Source organism: Phlebotomus papatasi, chromosome 2, assembly GCF_024763615.1.
Source record: "Phlebotomus papatasi isolate M1 chromosome 2, Ppap_2.1, whole genome shotgun sequence".
NCBI classification, from domain to species: domain Eukaryota; kingdom Metazoa; phylum Arthropoda; class Insecta; order Diptera; family Psychodidae; genus Phlebotomus; species Phlebotomus papatasi.
Window position 1 is genome coordinate 73,615,183 of NC_077223.1, and position 6,132 is coordinate 73,621,314.

The 6,132-nt window shown below is 33.7% G+C and overlaps 1 protein-coding gene across 1 annotated transcript in view; it reads right to left on the bottom strand.

The window, feature by feature from the left end:
* Positions 1-6,132, bottom strand: part of LOC129804360 (mRNA turnover protein 4 homolog) — a 106,197-nt gene that overhangs the window by 78,740 nt on the left and 21,325 nt on the right. The window lies entirely within an intron of this gene.

Consider the following 6,132-nt stretch of genomic DNA (forward strand, 5'->3'; position numbering starts at 1 on the left):
AGACATGTTGCAATATTGTGAAATTTTATCCAATGCAGGAATAGACTTTTCTCTCCCATGATCATAATTTTCGCTGACTTGCATTTTTTTTTACACTTGAAAATTTTCGAGTGGCGCCGTAATCTGATCCCTTTTTTCCGACCAGTGAAAATATTAAAGGGTATTCAATCCTATATTTTAGTTACAACTTGGAAAAATTACAATTATTAACAGAAAATTCTAGAGATTTATCACTTTTGGATGATTTAAAAGATATCTTCATTGCTTTGTCAATATCAATATTTTCGAAGATGTCTACATGCAAAAAAGTGCGATATACACAAAATATTACAATGAATACCCTTTTACAACATTCTGAAAAAAGAAAATTACACGTGCCGAAATTTGATCGTTTTATTTGTGACAATTTTTCATCATATTGTCTAAAAAATGCAAACCTTGCAATTTTGCAATCTATTTAAACATTTAACACAATCAGAATCAATTAAAGGTTTTTGGACACTCTTCGTGACAACACCTCTATTATTTTTCCTTGTGAACCAAGTACAAGAAAGTCAAGTACGAAAATGAGTTCTATCGAAGCTAATAAGTTCTCACGCGTGATTAAAGTTCTTATGAATGAATCTACAAATACAATCAATTCGGCAACCGACGCAATGATCCGTGCGATGTTGTTCAACAAATCTGACTCAGAATTAATCGCTCTTTTGGGTGATAAGAAGAATAGTGATTTGTTTAAAGACATTGTGGAAAAATTAGAAGAAATGGTGAAAGGAGGACTTAATCTTTCAGCCACAAATAAAAAAAAATTAACCATGAACATTAGAAATTTACCAGATGACGTTCTAACTGAAAAAGTATGTGGAATTTTATATAATGAGGAGGATAGTGATTATTATGAGCCTCCTACTAAGAAGCGCAAAATTGCATCGGCTCCCGTACAAATTGGTTCTGGCGATAGTGTTGGCGAAGATAAAGGAAGTAATAATGATACAGTGCTTAAAAATGTTAATTCTTATAATGAAAGTCAAGACAATGGTGCTATTATTGCTCATGATAAACAAAATGAAATTAAAAGTGATCGTATAAAAATTGATGGTAAAGATGACACCAGTGATCATGAAAATTTGATCATGAATAACGATGCTAAAATATCAAATGACAGCGTAGAAGATGCTAAAGTTGAGATTCAGAATAGTGAAGAAAATGTTGGTGAGATTTTGAACTCAGACACTCAAAATGAAATTAAAAATCAGGACACTGAAAAGAAATTTGTAGAAATTTTATCGAAAGTGAAAAAGTTTAATGCTTTTTTTAAAGTCACCCAACTGGAGATAGATTTTAAAATAAAAAATCCATCGGACAATATTTCGACTGAATGGTGGGATAACGCTTTTGATGAAGTTTTAGATATAGTTCGTAGCGAATCTACACCTGATGACAAAGTTGTTCTGCAAGTGTATCTCGTTGATAGCCCAAACACTAGGCCAATATATATTGGGAGGTGCCCCATAAATGCTCTCTCAAAGGATGCGATCTTCGGGAACTTGGAGAAAGTGCATCAAAGTACCAGTGCTTTTCACTCCACTGATATATTGGGGGTTCGAGCACACCTATTACATCCTCAAGAAGGAAGGGGTCGCCATCATACTCCAGAAAGAATGACAGGAAAGAACATGCGCCACTACAAACAAAAATCCATCATTGACGTTGATTTGGATGGAAACTGTCTACCGATTGCATTGATTTTTGGTATGTCCCTTTTGTTAAATGATAAGAATGAATCGAAAAGAATTATCAAAAATTACAAATCTACTCAAAACACATTGATTAAAGCTGTTAACAAATTAGTTACTTCTCTCGGTGTACAAATTACAAAAGATGGAAAATATAATTTGGACCTGGTACGCAAATTTGAAGAAAAATATGATTATGAATTTAGAGTTGTTGTTTACGATGATTTAAAAGATTTTAATAGTCGAAAGTACTCATCCAAAATAACAGAGTCTAATAAAAGTAAAATCATAAATTTGTTTTACAATGAAGATGAGTCGCATTTCTTTTGTATAAAAAATGTCAAAGGATTTTTTAATTATAAATACCAATGCGAATTTTGTGAAATATTGTACAACAATAAACACACATGTTCTATGGTTTGCAAATTTTGTCATAGTCATCCTCCATGCAAGCCTACGAAATATTTGAAAGATTGTTCATCTTGTAACAGGCGATTCAGGGGTGATTCTTGCTTTCAAAATCATATTGATGGGGAGGTTTGCCAAACATTTAGAATCTGCCAAAACTGTTCGCATATTTTTGAAACGAATAAAACTCATGAATGTTATACACAGAAATGTGAAATTTGTTATAAGAAAGTACAAAATCCACATTTCTGTTTTATTCAGCAGTACAAGGCAAAGCCTCCCAAAAAATTTGGACTAATTTTTTACGACTTTGAATCCGAATTTGTTGATGCGGGGAATGGCTTTTCTAATCATAGAGCTAATCTTTGCGTAGCCAAAGAAGTTTGTTATCTCTGCTACAAAAATGCAGATTCTTCTACGGATTGCGAAAATTGTACTCAAGACTTTCAAATTTTTGAAAATTCTAATAATCAGTCATGCGTTTATAAATTTGTTGATTTCGCTCTACGTTTCCGTCCCTACCCAATTGCAGTAATTGCTCATAACGCAAAAAGTTATGATGCTCAATTTATTTTGGAAGAGCTCTGTAAAAGGGACGAGAAACTTTCCCCGATCATAACGGGATGCAAAATTTTAACAATTAAAATTCGCGATATAACGTTTCTAGATTCTCTCAGCTTTATTCCTTTCGCGCTATCTAAATTTTCCTCGAGCTTCGGTTTGCCATCTTGTGAAAAGGGTGAATATCCCTACAAGTTTAATACAGATGCAAACAAAAACTATGTAGGAAAATATCCGCCTATTGAAGCCTACGCCATCGATTCAATGTCAGGTGAAAGGTATCAAAGGTTTTTAGAATGGTATGATTCCCATAAGAATGACACGTTTAATAATCGTGAGGAGTTAATTCGGTATTGCACCCAGGATGTTAAAATCTTAACTCTAGGGTGCATTAACTTCATGTCCTCATTCCTTGAAACTACTGGAATAAATCCTTTTTTGCAAGCAGTTACTATTGCTGATGCTGTAATGAAGGTGTATAGGAAGAATTATTTGCTTCCAAATACACTTGCTATTACACCTAAAAACAATTACAGCTCAACATTTATGAATCTGCAAAGCAAAATTGGATTAAAATGGCTTGTCTTTTTAAAGATGACGACAAACTGTGATATTAAATACGAAGTTAGACTTAAAAACTCACGAATTATTGCAGATGGTTATGATGAGGCCTCAAATACTGTTTACAGTTTTGAGGGTTGTTATTACCACGGTCACACATGCATTTTTAATAGGGATTACGTCTGTTCCAGAGACCCTCAAGACACCATTCATAATCGTTACGAAAAAACATTGAATCGATGGCGTAGAATTGAAAGTCTTGGATACAATTTAGTTACCGTATGGGAATGTGAATTTCGAAAGACTTTAAAGAACGACCCCGAGCTTGCACAAGCAATTGAGAATCACCCAGATGTCTTAGACGGAGGGTTTGATCCTCGGAGTGCCGTGTACGGTGGTCGGACAGAAGTATTTAGACTTCATTACAAATGTCGCCCAGGTGATCGCATTTATTATTATGACTTTACGTCATTGTATCCCTGGGCGAACAAGTATTCTAAATATTTTGTAGGCCACCCCACAATTTTAAAATCTTTCGTGATTCCAGAGGAGATTTTAATGTATGACGGCATCGCGAAAGTTGAAATTTTGCCGCCACGAGAATTGTATATTCCGTGTTTGCCTTACAAGTGCAACAGCCGATTAATATTTCCTCTCTGCAGAATTTGTGCCGAAATGACAAACACGGATCGTTGTACTCATTCTGACAGTGAAAGAACTCTCACAGGTACGTGGTCCCTCGAAGAAATTCGACTAGCCGTGCAACACGGATACAAAATTATTAAATCCTTTGTGCTTTGGTCGTATGAAACCGCTGAGTATAATCGCGACACTGGTGAGAAGGGTTTATTTGCAGGCTATGTTGACAATTTTTTAAAACTCAAGCAGGAAGCCAGCGGGTGGCCTAATGAAGTCGAATCCGATGCCTCAAAGGAAAATTACGTCCGTGAATATTTCGAAAAGGAGGGAATACAGCTTGACAAAGATAACATATCTGTTAATAAAGGTATGCGATCTTTGTCAAAAATCGTACTCAATAGTCTTTGGGGTCGATTTATTATGCGAGAAGATCACACGAAAACCACGGTGTGTAATACAAATGAAGAAATGAATAGTCTACTTTCTTCAGAAGACATCGATATTACAGATTTTTACGTGGCTGGACCACGCCAGATTTTTATTTCCTGGAAATATTCTTCTGGTGCTGATCCTCCACCATCAAAATATGTTAATCTCGGTGTTGGTATCTGCACAACGACAAATGCTCGCATAAAGTTGTATTCCGTTCTTTCCAAATTAGGCCGTAACCTTTTCTATTGCGATACGGATTCAGTTATTTATTTAGTACCTGCTGGCGAAGAGAATCCTCTTGAGTGCGGAAAATTTCTCGGCGAACTGACGGATGAGATCGCTGATTATGGTGAGGGTTCCTTCATTGAAGAATATGTTAGCTGCGGTCCGAAAGCTTATGGTTTAAAAATTTATTGCCCGACAACAAATACGTATTCATATAAAGTCGTTTTCAAAGGAATCACTATGAATCGCCACATCGAGAAAGAAATTAATTTTGAAGGTTTGAAGTCAATTGTGTTTGGTGAAAATGATGAAATTAACGTAAAATATCAGGATAAAATTTTTCGAAAAAAACATTTTCAATTATCATCAGGGACATACCAGAAAAAGGCACAATTTACTTTTAATAAACGACGATGTGTCGATAATTTTGATTCATTACCATTCGGTTTTTAATGTTTTTTCTTTTCAAAATTCTAAATATTCAATTTAAAGAGACTTTTTTTTATCAAAAGCAGTTGTATCTAAGTTTATATTTAGTTGATAATTAGGTTATTATTTATGACATTTGTAATTATAATTTAATATGGTGTAAATTTGTAGATATAAGAAAAATAAAAAAATATAGCATTTAATTTAAAAGATAGTACTGTTTTTCTCACTTGTCGTTTGTCCTCTCAATGAAATCTCCATTTTTTTTTCGCTTGGATAGTCGATCATAGCAACATTTCTGGAGTATTATGTTCTTCAAGTACAAAGAAATATTTTATGGAGTGTTTTAGAGGAAAATAGAATAACAGGTAAGTACTATATAACAGGTGAGTGTGGAATATGAAAAAAAAGGCACATAAAATCGAAATGTTAAGAAAAATGCTGCATATTTAGTGGAAAATGTAACCCCTAAAACACCATTTGTTATTTTTTTGTAATGTCAATTGGCTTATTAATGATTTTTAACTAATTTTGTGCACTTGAATTTTACTCTTTACAGAAAATAATTTAAAAAAAATAGCTGTGATTGCAAACATGCATTCTATACCTCAGATCTCCATACATTTAATCAGACGTACCACGTATATTTGATTTTATAGATTATGGACCAACGTAATACATCCTTATAAAATAGTTAGTTGCTAAAAATGATCGAATAATTTTTAAAAATTCATTTTATTTTGAGATAACAATACGAGAAAAACTTGAGGATCGCGGATGTACCCTCCTTTATGAAAGAAAAATAGTCCATAACAGTTCATTGCCTTGTCTATTCAGCATAAAAATGCAATCAGCATAAAAATGCAAGTGTCCATATGATAGTATTCTCTTACTCCTCCTTCACCTGAAAGAACTAAATGAATCATCGTAGAGCGCAAGAACATTTCACTCGCTCTTTTTTCCATTTTGCATTTCTCTCATCAATCCACACGCGGGAAGGATTCACATTACACATTGCACAATATTGTGAAAAACAATTTTTTTTTAAATAAGAATAGTTAAATGAATAAGAATAAATAAAATAATTAGCAAAAATTGAAAATATGAATTTAAGTGAGCATGGGGAGATGGGGATTTCAAA